General features: G+C 35.5%; 1 protein-coding gene across 4 annotated transcripts in view; it reads right to left on the minus strand.

Annotated features, from left to right (window-relative positions):
• The window catches only part of LOC145687978 (ETS domain-containing protein Elk-3-like), a 282,670-nt gene that overhangs the window by 26,021 nt on the left and 242,229 nt on the right, over window positions 1–14,420 (minus strand). The gene's annotated exons all lie outside the window — the stretch shown is intronic.

Raw genomic sequence — 14,420 nt, forward strand, 5'->3', positions numbered from 1 at the left:
GCTTTAAGCCTAAATAACTTAAAGCTCATTTTTCTCAAACTGAAATCAGTACCCTTCTTGTGCAGTCTAACTTTACTATCTTTGGTTAGCTAGATAGTATTACACCGTTTTTTTTCTTTTCGCGTATTAGTCACGTGTGATATTGATGTTATTTTCTGCATTAGAGGAACATATATATATATATATATAGAGGTCTACATTGGATTATGAAATATTTATTTATTTGATTATGATTTTTTATTATACGCATCTAAGTTTTGATAATCTGTGTAAGTGATAATTAAATTTAGTATTATTCCTACCTTTCATTTCCCTTCCCTGAGCACTTAACGGAACTCCAAACTAACACATGTCACTCACAATGATATTATGCAAGCACTAATGTTTATTTTTCTTTTTCTTATTTTCCATTTTCCCAGAGACGCTGTCGTCATATCTTCAGGTCACCTAGTAAACTATATGAACTGTCTTAGGAACGCACACTCAGCATTTTGCAGTTTGTGGTCAAGGATTAATTCAAAACAAACAATATGTTACACAAAGAACTCTCTTACCTTTAACGAACAATTTTTTTTTTGACTTTCTTCAATATTTTTATTTTTTCTTTTTCTACTACGGAAAATTAAAATTTTCGTGTATTTTGATTTCGAGGAGGGGGTGTGAAGTATCTGTCTATTGGAAATGAAGTGACTGTGTATTTGATATAAGGAAGCATGAACTTTTGGAAACTTATTGAAGAAAACTTTGACTAGAAGTGTACATTCTCAGACACTTGTTGTAAATGCATATTTGTTAAATAAACTCGACTAGCTTCCTTCTTTCCTTTCCGCATACCTTCGAGCACAGCCTGATACTTCCCGATTAAGTCATCATTCTTGAGTTGGACAAAACTAGGAGGAACAGAACAACAAAGGGTATTCGACACGCGATCAAGAGAGGTGCAGGATCATCGGAGAGAAGCGGATCCCACCATTGGAGGACCACCGACTCCACAAGTCAAAGAGTACCATTCTGACGGTTCATCGCCGCAGACATCTTTAAGTTTGTCACCAGAGTAGTAGAATGAAGGTGTAGGAGGACAACATCGCAAAGACGCATCATCGACGCCCCTTGCAGACCAAAAGGATTAAGATTCAGATGTTGACTGTCTTCAGCTAATCCAGACTTCTTCAGATATTCATTCCAGATGACCAGGACGACACCAGCTTCGTTGGATATGTCAGGCTAGTGCTCATTCCTATTCTTTTATTATAACCTTTCTCTTTCTCTCACCCTTTCCCCCAACTAGTCATTTTCTAAATTAAAACATTTGAATTTTATTTAAATTCAACCACAATTTTACAGTTAAGTACCGTGTTGTGCATCAGTTCCATCCCCATTTGATTGCATTTATTTATTTCATATTCTGAGCTATAACTGATGACACAGCACCGGCACAATACATTACGAGAAGGCAATACGTATTCGATACAGGTAAAATCTGTATATTTCATATGGACAACCTATTAGCTATATACATCCAATCTATACATTACATATGGCCAACCTGTACGCGACATACGTATAATCTATATGCTGCATGCAGACAGTCTGTAAGCTACATATATGCACTCTGTATGGTGCATACGGATATTCTGTATGCTGTATCTGGACAAGCTGTGTGCGACATAAGGAAAATCTGTATAATACATACGTACAATACGTATACTGTATCTAGTCGTACGTATGGGACACAAGTACAATATAGATGCTGTCTCGGGGTTGAACGCAAGAAACATACGTACAGAACGTATATTGCATACTTCTTGAAATCATGCTCCGTCCTGATAGTCAGTGTATGTCGTCATTATTAACCCACATGCTACATACGACCCTGACGTCACAAAGCTAGATATTACCTCCGTATATACTTGTTACTGCAGATAACGTCACACGAATGACGTCATTGCACTTGTGCAGACAGTACGTATAATACATACTTTTTCAGCTATACGTTTGCTGCAGGATGTTATATACGGTTGTACGTTAAGTCCAGAAACTACAGGAATTACGAATGTAACCTACGTTTTTAAGTATGCCACCTACATTTTTTTTTCTCAGTGTAAATTTTCCAATAGTTCCTGTCCTGTGTTAATTCAATTCATTTCGGGTAGTTATTTGCTCACAACATTAAAACTTCCGTACATTGTTCTCCTATTGCCTTGCTGATCTATTCCTGCCGTTTCTAACTGGGTGCTTTTCGATGTCACATTTTGTTGGTTTTGTTCTCAGTAAATCATGTTGAAAGAAGGAGCTGGTAGTAAAAACCAGCGATGACGAGCAAAGAAGAACATCAACAGGTGCACGGGCGTCTCTGGTGGGAGGACGGGGGACGCGTCCCCCCAAAAAAAAAATTGAGTACGAGATAAATGGATCAATGCTGAAAGTGTTTAGATCTATATTTAAGAGGTAAAAACAGAGACAGAACAAATTAAAGTTATATCTGTTCTTAAACGTTAGGTTAATGCGATTAGAATGTGCACTTAGAATGTGTGTCACTTTCAAGGAAGTTTTTTTTTTTTTTTTTTTAAGTTACGTTTCTTGGTTAGTCAAAATAGTCTCGGCTGCAGGCACACAATTTTTTCATTGCCTAACCAGCAACAATTAGTTTCCATGACGAAGGGAGACTAGAGAAGAGAAGAAAAGGATGTATAGACAGTTTATCTGCGAATTAAGAAGGGAAATCTACAAAGACAGGTAAATAAACAATAGAAGCGAAGGTGACAAGAGGAATTTTAAAAAAGATAGACAAATTTAAATATTATATATGAGAGTAAATTTCATGCGAATACTGTAGACGGGCAGCAAGGGACAACTACTATGACAATAAAGAAACTAAAGATAGAAATGATTGTTTAATGAGCGAATTGAGTTTAAGGAAGATGGAAAGAATACATTGAGGAGCCGGATGACAGCAAGAATAAACTGTACATGTTATACATTAAAACGGAAAACGAAGTAAACGAGGATGATTCATTGGACAAGTTCAAAAACATATTGCGAAATGAAGAACAAAAAGGTAGATAATTATTAAGAATACAGAAGGATGAAAATCAAAAATTCGAAATTCACAGTCAAATCAAGTGTCATTGTAAGACTTCTTTCAGAAAGTTAAGATTTTGTTAGCTAAAAAGTCGAAATATATGAGGACTATAAAACTACACTGCTGCAAATGCGTTTAAGAACACTGAGTACGAATTCACCGGTAGAACTATCAAGGTGAAGAAATTACCTAAGAACCGTATTATATATAAACTTTTTTTTTTCGGCAAGTAGTTTACCAGTGATGGAAGAAAATTATGATGGATTATGTTGCTAAACGTAGAAAGAGCTGATGCCATTAGTGAAGTAGATTCCAGTTTACTCATAATTTTGACGTAACTTTAGTTGGGGTCTACTAGCATTCTAGTCGTCCCCGTCCTCCCACAATTTTAACATGCCAGAAACGCCCATGAACAGGTGATATTGGTATTGCAGGCATGTCACTCGTGGATGCACGAGTACTCATTTTTCTCGTAGTAACGATTTGAGACGATGAAAACTGTTTCACCTTTCAGGTTTGACCCATAGACTCTACCACAGTGGGTACCTTATAAGATTATGACCTCAACGTGACCCATCGGAAGAGTGGATAATGAGGATACGCCTGATACAGAGAGGACAACTCTTCCTAGTAGTCAGTATCTAATTGAAAATCCAATGAGGTTACTAGCATCTCCGAAAGAAGATTTCCTGTCGTTTCAAAAGGATTAGCTACAGGGCCGGCTTTGTCATATGTGCAACACATGCATTTGCACGGAAGGTCAAAATTCTAAGGGCGGCAAAATCGACAATAACTATAGGAGTAGTTCGACAGAGAAATGCATTTTCTACAAATTATTTCCATTTGTAGAATTGAAAATTATAAAAGGAAAGGTGTTTGTTTTATCGCGATACGTTCAGTCGTTAGCGATAACAGAGGAAAAAATATTTTGTGACGACGTCATACGTGGCCAAGCAGCGAGAGCAGGCTTCCATACACAGTGCCATGCATTTCGTTTGTGAGAGGTGCGGTGGCACGTTCTAAAATGCGATTTCCTTTCCCATAACTGATTGCAAAGACTCAGAAATGTCGCCTGCATGTAGAAAATGACAATATGTGATGGTGGGCTGCACAAAAGTTTTTATATTATAAAACGTAGTTTTTTTCTACAAACCATAAGTTCAGCGTTTCACAAAAGAAGCTACAATTTCGAAACCAATACCATGTAAATAGATGGCAGACGAGATTGCTACAACACCTAAGTACCTTTTCTTTCATCATGCTTCCGATTCCCAAACATAGGTATGTTCATTTTCACGTTTTGTTGCAATTTTTAGCGCTGACCCTATAATTTTGTGCTTCAAGGTATGTACAGGAGCGCGACATATGTGGCAAAAATGAAATACCATTTGTAAAGTTTTTCAGAATGCGAAAAATACTTTGCCGATTAAATTTGTTTCATTCACATCATTCTCCGCGGAACAACTCTCGTCACCTGTTTCATCATCGTTACTTGATACAGAAAAATTAAACGAAATCAATGTCCTGAGGAACACTGTCATCGTCACTGATTCCTTCTACTAGCCGGTATGTTTCACTCTCCAATTCACATTATATAGCAGTTGTATTTACATTTATTACTGAAGCAGTACCGTCACAATCATGAGTGACACCATTCTCAATCTGAGTGAGGGCTGTTCCACCCTCTAATGCCTAGTCTCGACTACAACAGTCAATTTCGTCTTGTACGATATTTTTAGGTTGGTAACTGGACATAGATCGGCGTTTATTCAATGGCTCGGATTCTAAACCTTTCAATAATATACCTAGAACAGCATTCTTTCTCAGTTTGCGTGTAAATAATTCTCCTGGAATTAGCTTTTCTTTCTGTAAACATGACTGCTCGAAGTCGGACACTTCAAGATGTTTGGAACAAACACGAGTGTTTTTATTTGGCACAATTTTTTTGCTATCGATTTTCTTGAGCCATAATTTATATCGATCTGGTGATTTCTCACGACTTGCAAGCTAAAAAAAGAAAAAAAAATACTACTTCATGTTCTCAGCTTAAATCGCACGAGAATTACAACTGAAAACAACACGTGTTTTCTACTTCGCACCAGTGTTTCTTTCAGAAAAAATGTTCCAGGGGAGGCACACTTAGTATTTGGAGGGGCACATTATTTTCACACAGTACTATTATATTTATTATATTATAGACGTATTATTTTGGTTTCTTCCGGGGGGAACTATCAGAGCTCAGGAAGACAGTGCCACCACCAAATACATGTATGGAAGAAACACTGCTTCGCACAACACTACGTAATTACTGCTCTCTCTCTCTCTACTCTTTTTATACTAATGCTGTAGAAAAAACAACTAAAAAAACGTCCGTCAAGAATTCAACACAAACCAAGACTGCTAACGTACCAAAAAGTCAATATGTTAAATCCACTGCACTATTAAAGTTTATCAGTTGCGTACAAGGGAGTGGTTGCTGACTCACATTGAGTTCCACGTGTAGCCCACAAGTGACGTCAGCATTTGCGATTCATCAAAAACAAATGCCTATAGAAGCTGAACGAGACGGCCTATCAAGATTTTAAAAATACGGGTCTCTCATTTTTTGTTACTCTTTCTATTGCACCAAACTTGTTTTTAACCCGAACTGCTCCTTTAAAATAAATATTTCTTGTAGCAAACAGATTTCATGATGATGGTAGTTAAATTTACTAAGGTGACCTTCAATTTGAATACTACATTCATATATCATGTTTAGGTCACATTAGTTCTTTCTGGAGAAAAAGGGCGGCAAATTATGCCTTTGCACGCGTCGGCAAATTGCCTGGGCTGGCCCTGATTAACTAACACATTTTTGAAGAGGAGTGTTGGGCTAACGCTCTCGCCTTCGGTGCGAGCGGTCCCGGGTTCGATTCCCGGTGGGGGCACTCGGTCGAAAAAGTGTAAAACGCTTTTTCAGGCCAGCCACCCTGAATGAGGTTTTCCTGGGTTTTCCACATTCACACCAGGCAAATGCCGGGGTGGTACCTAACTTATAGGTCCCAGGCCGCTTCCTTCCTTCCCCAATCCTTTCTTCCTTCCCTTTCCCCGGACTGTGTGCTCGCCGAGGGACGTCATCCTTCAAAACGTGAAGGGCTAAGTGACCTTAGATGCCGAAAGCCCAGAAATCTAAATCCTAACCTAAGGAGCGTTGGAAACGCGAATTACGCAATAGACTGAAGACTACCTCCCAGTTATACATACTGACGCTGTAAACTTTCCTAGTAAGTAAAAATCTACCGAAAGTCCAGCGTTGGCGCGTCAAGGTAAGCTCAGTTCCTCCCAGTGGCATTAGAAAGCGTCCCGATTCCGAATTGCACGGTACGATCACAGCCCAGCAGAGTCCAACCTGCGATCCAAAAACACACGGAGAACCAGGGAAGGGCTCCTACCTGCCTACCTCAGATAAAGGTTGAGGTAGCATTTGCGCTTTTGGAACTAATGATCAATGTAAACAGTTCATTCGAAAGTAGGATGAACCTCTCCTCCTTTGGCAGGATTTCATCGTCGTAAAATCTGTCTGTAAGGCAGAGAGAAATCAAAGCGATGAAGAAGATTTAGTATGCTTCCACTGTAGTGGGATTAAGTAGGGTGAAGACTATTCGCATACGACCAATTTCCCTACTTCGTCATTTTCTCTCCTTGTTCTCTCCGCCTTTCCTCCGATCGTGAACAAATGCTCTTGCGTCATACATTGGGCAGTCAGATTTTCATTTTATTTGATATGAATTTAGAATCCCGTTCAGCTGCGAGACCTATAAGACGTGGACCTAGAGTCTAATATGGAATCCGAATCACATAAGCTCCTGCCGGTTATCGAATTGGTCTGCTGGAAATGACTATTCTATCCCAATTTCTTTTCCCTAGGTGCCTCCCAACTAACACCATATTTTACCTTATGGATTTAGAAATAGCAGTAGCATATCAAAAGTTAAGTTTTTAAATTTTAAATCTTAAGATTATCTTTCTTTTCAGTATTCTATAAAAAATAAACTTACAGTAAAATTCAATGAACGAACATCTTTTAAATATCAGGTTTTTAAAGTAATTCTGCTGACTTTGTATATTTATAAACACCGATTTTGATTCCAAAGTAATTAATCTTAAATAATACTGTACATTTCGTTTTCCCTTAATTAAATGCGCTTTTAATGTTCGTACTTGTGTCTCAGATCTGTGTGACAATCGGAAATAACAAAGCTTTTCCTTTAAATAAAATTTCATCATAAAATAGCCCCTCTTGCTGTATTTTTAATCCTGAAGCATAATAAATAGGCCTACCCATAAGGAAAATAAATATAAACATAAATAAAATAGTTATAAAAATAACCTGATTTGGATGAAGCAAAATTCATGCCAGTCGTGACGAAAAGAAAAAGTAATGTAGATGTGTGGCGTCTGAAAGTTCTCTCCCATCTTGAAGCGTATGGCCCCTTATTATTATTATTATTATTATTATTATTATTATTATTATTATTATTATTATTAATCTCTTTAAACATTTGATAATATAGGCAATACAAATCATACCTTATTTTATCCTCAAACACAGTTTAAAAATGTTTATTGGCGCTAAAAGATATTACGCAGATATTTATAAATACCTAGGTAATCGGAGATTTTCCTTTCTATTAAAAAAATGACTAATCAGACCAAAACTCTCCCAACTAAGTTGTAAAGAGTTATATAAAAATACCATATCATATCATTGGTAAGATGTCCTCAAGTATCGTTCACATTTTATAATTAAATCAAGAGCTATATGTATCATGTACCAACTATTCTCAGTAGAAGCTTTATTCTAGACAAGAATTACAGGTTAATGGATCTAGAATATCTTTGTTGGTTGTAAAAGAGTTACATATATAAACTCTTAATTATAAATAATTACTACATATTATTAGTCATATACATAGAGAGTCGCTGTGTAGGGTTTAAGATAAATATGAGTTGATTTTGAGTTTAACGTCCCTTTCAGCAGCGACGCTATATGAGGCGGGACCTACTGATTAACGTGGAATCTGAACCTAGGGTTGCCAACTGGTCGGTTTTTTTTTTTTTTTTTTTTTTTTTTTTTTTTTTTTTTACCGGCCTGGCCGGAAATATTGCTGTCATTTTGATAAAAGCCGGTGACCGGTACAAACTTCTTACCAACCTCTTTATGAACGTTTTTTTTTATTTGTATCTAGTTCGAAGTATAGATTTCAAAAATAACTTTCATTATGTAAATCCAAAACGGTCACCTTTCATCATCTATCAACGATTAATATATTTTGTTCATCTGTTTAAATAATATTAAAGAGATGACAGGGACTGTATCAGGGAAAATTTGAAATTTACTTGTAAGAAATTTTATACATTTATTGAGAGTGAAAAAGGATTTCTTAAAGCAATATCCTAGAGTTAAAGTATAAGTTTAAAGAATAAATTTCATTTTCCAAATCCAAAATTGTCACCTAAAGTTTAATATAGTTGTGTTCATCTGTTTCGATAATTTAAAAGAAGTGGCAGTTACTGGTAAATACAATAAAATGATCAATGCCAATTTCAGTTTCTCATTTATAGCACAATGTATCTATTAAGTTTATTAGTGAACGTACTAAGGATATACAGAATACAGGTGCTAATACACTTTTGTTCACGATAGTACATTACTTTCCCATGCATGGGTCCCAACAGAGATACTTCACATTTAGACCTACATCATAGGAAAGTTTCAAGGGGTACCAGTTTATTTTCCAGAGTTGGCAACATTATCCGAACCACGTGAGCTCCCGCTGGGAATCGAAGCCTGTCTCCTACACCAAAGGCGTGTACACTAACCGCTTAGCTACGAAGGAGCTCGTTAAGACAAACGTAATAACCATTCTGCCAAAACGTCTGAAAAGAAACACAAAAGTACGCCTTTTTGCATCTTTGTCCAAATGAAGGCAAGGGGGAAGGGAGAAAAATGGGCAATTGTGATCGTATGAAGGTCAGCTATGTCTCATATTATTTTGCGAGGCTGCATTTATAATCCAAGTGATGATGGCAAATTTACAAAACTCGTGTTAGATTAATTTCTAAGCATGAAACATAAACATCCATAATAAAATGGGACAGAAACGCACACACATTTATTATGACAATAAACGTCATTTATGTAGCCAATTGAACACAAATTTTACGCTACTCTTATTTTCCCACGTTGGGACATCAAGATGTGGCGAGAATGTCTCTTTCGGTAACAAAGTGAAGATACGTTCTACCATGCATTAGTCACTTCAGTTTATCTTATTAATGACGCACGCATTTTTCTTAGCTTCATTTCTGTGGAAGTGTGACTCATCCATGACGCTCTGGATATAGTAACCGTACAAACGACATCTTGTAAATTGAAACTCGTAAAGTATTTACTGGAACAATTTCTAACAGATCTAGTGTTCAAACACGCCGAGTAAAACAGGGAAACATTGTGCTAAATGGTTTGAATATGATGTTAGTAGTAGTTGCATTAAGAAATCACACTAAAAATTGCGAAATTTCAGTAAAGTTTATTTACAGGTCTTTTCTACACTGGCACACTCGTATTATTAATATTATTATTATTATTATTATTATTATTATTATTATTATTATTATTATTATTTACAAATAACTCGATAGTAAGAAACAGTGTGGAAACGCAGAAAAAAGTCTTTAAAATGATATCAGGCTTAAGAGTTCGATTCCCGGTGAAAACATTCGGCCAGAAGGGTGTAAAAGCCTTCCCAAACCAGCCATCCTGAATGATTTCTTTCTGGTTTTCCTCATTCATACCAGGCAAATACTGGGTTGGTTCCTAAACATAAAGGTCTCAGGTCGCTTCCTTCCTTCTCTATTTTCCCGGGTAGTGCGATAGTCGAGGAGCCATCATCCCTTACAGAAAAAAGCCCATAAATACAATTCTTAATATATCATAGATATTGTGTGGCCTACTTTGTAAATTGCAGATATTATTTTTTACATTTTAAGGTATTCATAAAAAAATCACAATAAGTAATGGTATACGTAGCGAATAAATTTGAGGGGTAAATTTGGATGAGCGTAACTAGCAATTCTTTATTTTTTCAGGAGAGCAGAAAAACAAACGCCCTTATCCAATTAACCAACGTATTCACACAATATTTTTGGAGACAGGCGTTCTCTACGCAGCAGAGATATTACCTTAACACCACCTAGACACATGCGGACATGTCCAAACTTGCAGAAAATATATCTCATTTTACCGAAAATAGGTCGATACGCCCTTATCCAAATTACCACTTCATTTGATATATAGGGCTAAGGCTGCGGGCTAGGAAATTTGCTTCGCCTTAATGCAAGTAGTTTTCCAATTACGTACATTGCAATGATGAGCCATCATTTACAATTATATGGACGGTTTGAAGTCACCTTTTTACCTCCTGAAATTAACGCGAAAGTTACTGTGATAAATTCGGGAACAAATCAAATCTTTCCTTTATCACTAGAACTTTCACTGCCATCTGTTGGTTGTTGAATGAAGTTTTGACTTGCGTCTAGATCTGTTTTCTGCATCTTTCGTTTTTTTAATGACATATACTACTGTAATTTTAACCTGTTCATATGTCTCCACTGGTAATCTATCTTGAGACTACATACACTATGCCAATGGCGGATCCAGGGAGCGATAGGGCCGATTGCCCCCCCCCCAGAAGAGGAAACTTTTTGGACCTCTTAAAGGTAGCTCTAAGTAGCAGTATTCCAACCCACCGCCCCCCAGAAGTCCGTCCTGGATCCGCCTCTGCACTATGCAAGCTATAATAGCAAGTACCTCCAAAAATACGATGATCATATTGCATCATATTGCCTTGTTTGAGCTGTAGACTTAGTTTCCAAATTTTGTTAATTTCCTTTATATTGTTTTCTTTTTTAAAAGTAAAATAGAACTGAAAATATAATGTGATTATTTGCACAAAATCTTCATTTGACGCATTTTACTTGTTCTGCGTTCCCAGAAAAATTAAATATACAATTACACGTGTGCCTTTAGATCAAAAGACACAGCCTGATACTACAGATTGCCTTAAGTATCGTTTGAATAGGAAATGAACAAGAAAAGAAGGTTCGGTAAGAAGGTTCAGAAAAATAGAGAGAGATGGCAGCACCAGTACCGCAAGAAACTGCATTTCTTCAGAAACTTACGGTGATGTATAGTAGATATTTTTCTTCAAAAACAGATTTTACAATTATTTCCCAAAAGTTGTAAAATATTATGAAGAGTAATAATAATAGTAAACGACTTTATAAATACTAGTACTTTGGCCTCTAATTTTTCTTAATTTTATGATACAAAAGTAAAGAATTAGTACGTTCAGTATACAAAGAAATGAAGTTCACTTTTTTGGTCATTTTTGACATATTATTTTATTTGAGATCTCTATCTTAAGCTCATTTCAGAGATTAAAAGATTCATGTCTAGATATTGTAAGAACTCTAGAAATTAGTCGATGACAGGAAACAAGGTAACCTTGGGAAGGAAGAACTCACGTATATGATGTTGTCCACCACTGATTGACACGGGTTGAGATTAAACCAAGGACTCTCATACCACGGGTGAGCGAGCTCCAGCACTGAACCACCAAATAACTATGCACTATAACGTCTACTTATTATCAATATTATTTGAGATACAAGATTAACATTTATTATTATTTTTATATTATTATTATTATTATTATTATTATTATTATTATTATTATTATTATTATTATTATTATTATTATTATTATTATTATTATATAGATTCTTACACAGAATGTAGACTTACTACAACAATTCGTTTTCTGTTTAAGTGGAATAGCGTAATTCAATCCAGGCAGAATAAATACATTTAAACTGTAACTCTCCCTAAGACAGAATATATTAATTGGTGTTCCCTATCCTAAAAATTGTCCCTTTGAATAGTGTGTACCTTGAGAGCATACACGCAAGAGTAATTAAAGCTATGGGTTATATGATACCACACATACGTATTTCTTTTACAAATATATTTTTATTGAGTACTGAACTGTTCCAATACACTTAGAAGTGTCTTTCTTTTAGAGATTTTCTCTAAAATATACTCACCCTCCTTAATTTGAAATCAACATAATAATAATAATAATAATAATAATAATAATAATAATAATAATAGAGTTGAGTTGAGTTGATTTTAGTTTAGCATTCCTTTCAGCAGCGAGGCTATATGAGACGTGGACCTACTGATTAACGTGGAATACGAACCACATGAGCTCCCGCCGGGAATCGAACCCGGGTCTCCCACGCCAAAGGCGCGTACGCTAACCGCTTAGCCACGGATGAGCTCTAATAATAATAATAATAATAATAATAATAATAATAATAATAATAATAATAATAATAATAATAATAATAATAATAATAATAATAATAATAATAATAATAATAATAATAATAATAATAATAGATTTTATGTTTGTACTACTCGTTCATCCTAAAATCGAAGAAAATTGATTGATGACATCACAATAATACTAAATGGAGAACAATCTTCTAAATTATGCTATTTTTAATTACCAACATTTATTTAAAGTGCAATATTTAATTTTTAATATTTCAAAATGAATATACATTTGAATTTTAAAACATATTGGCTTATATACAAGAAAATGAAAAAAAGCGTTTTTTTTAATGCCCGTTAAGACCTTGAAATAATTTTGAAAGTATACTAGGATAAAAGAATACCTAACCCGGTGGTCCAGTCGCTATTGCACGTCCCTTTGTTGCAAAGGGTTCCGAATTCGATCTCCAGTGGGAGATAATTGAAATTTGAACGCACTACCCGGGTTCGAATTCCACCACAATGTAAGTCCATGTCTTGTATAGCCTCCATTCTGAAAAGGCGCGCTGAATTTCAACAAACAACAGCAAGATAGTTGAATCACAGGTAATATGAAGGGTACACAAAAAAGGGGCTCATTGCACTTTTTTCTTCGAAAAAACCGATATGGACAATGCACTACGAATATTGTAAAGAAATGACTCGTCGCAGAGAAACTTACATAAAAAAGAGCTATACAAGGAAAGAAGGCGCCCATCAACATTTTACATTGCTTCTTTTGGCAAAAATGTAAAATGTCGACTAGCTCCTTCTTTCCATGTACCCTTTACATTTTAATGACAATTTAAGGAAACATTCAAGAATAATAATGTTCGGAACATAACTCTTTTCACTCACTTACGTCCAGTTCAGCTCTGAATCCAGAATTATCACAATCCACCTTTTTCTTTGAACTAATATTTGTGTAAAGAGACTACTTCCAATTATTTCTGTAGGCCTAAATTGAAAATGCCACCATAGGCTTTACCATCCTCCATTAAGTTATGAAATAAAACTATTTGATATTTTAGATAAAATTTAATTTATTTTATTGAAGGAAGCGTGATCAAGTTGTATGTTATTTGGTACGCTATCAATAACCCCAAAGCCGGCCCTACGCAATTTGCTGCCCCGTGGAATGGCATCGTTTCCCAATTTCCCTTTATCCAGAAAGAACAAATCACGGGGCGGCACGATTTTAAGAATGCTTTCCGGTCATGAACAACGAATGGACGGGGAAGAACACTCGCACTTAGAAAAACCTAAACACAGCAAATACAATTTTGTAGTGTCTGTTTTTTCTTTAAATAATAAATTATGTTAACGAAAAATAAAGCAAACACACCTGCAGAGGAAAGATGGTAATCCTTTTTATATAATTCCGTATCGAACTTCAATCTCAATATATGAGTTTACAATTCCAGTGCAACTAGCTCTTTTATCTTCATTTCTTGATTTTCTTTCCACATCTGTTAAATTTTTTTTAAAAAAAATCTTGTTTCCACCTTCAAGGATAAGGAACTTGTTTGTGACAAAGGCAAGACTAGTTTTCATATCAAAATTATGAGAACTAAATAGAACAGGTGTTCACTACTGTTCGAGAATTGAGTTCCCGTATTTGACAATAATAAAGAAATTCACGCTGGGATTTGTTTGACCGTTTCCTTTAGCACTATCCATATGACCTAATGCGAACTAAACATAATTTATAAATGTAGTATTGAAATAGAAGGTCAGCTTAGTAAATTTAACTATCATCACCATGAAGCCTGTTTTCAATAATGTAGTTATGACAGTTAATATTTTAATAATAATATCTTAAATATTATAGTTATGACAGATTTTGCCACCCCGTGCAAATGCTCGTGTTAAACATATGGTAGAGCTGGCTTTCAATAACTCTAAACTCTGAAAGGGGCG

Source organism: Thermobia domestica, chromosome 6 (genome assembly GCF_964235325.1).
Source record: "Thermobia domestica chromosome 6, izTheDome1.hap1.1, whole genome shotgun sequence".
NCBI classification, from domain to species: Eukaryota; Metazoa; Arthropoda; class Insecta; order Zygentoma; family Lepismatidae; genus Thermobia; species Thermobia domestica.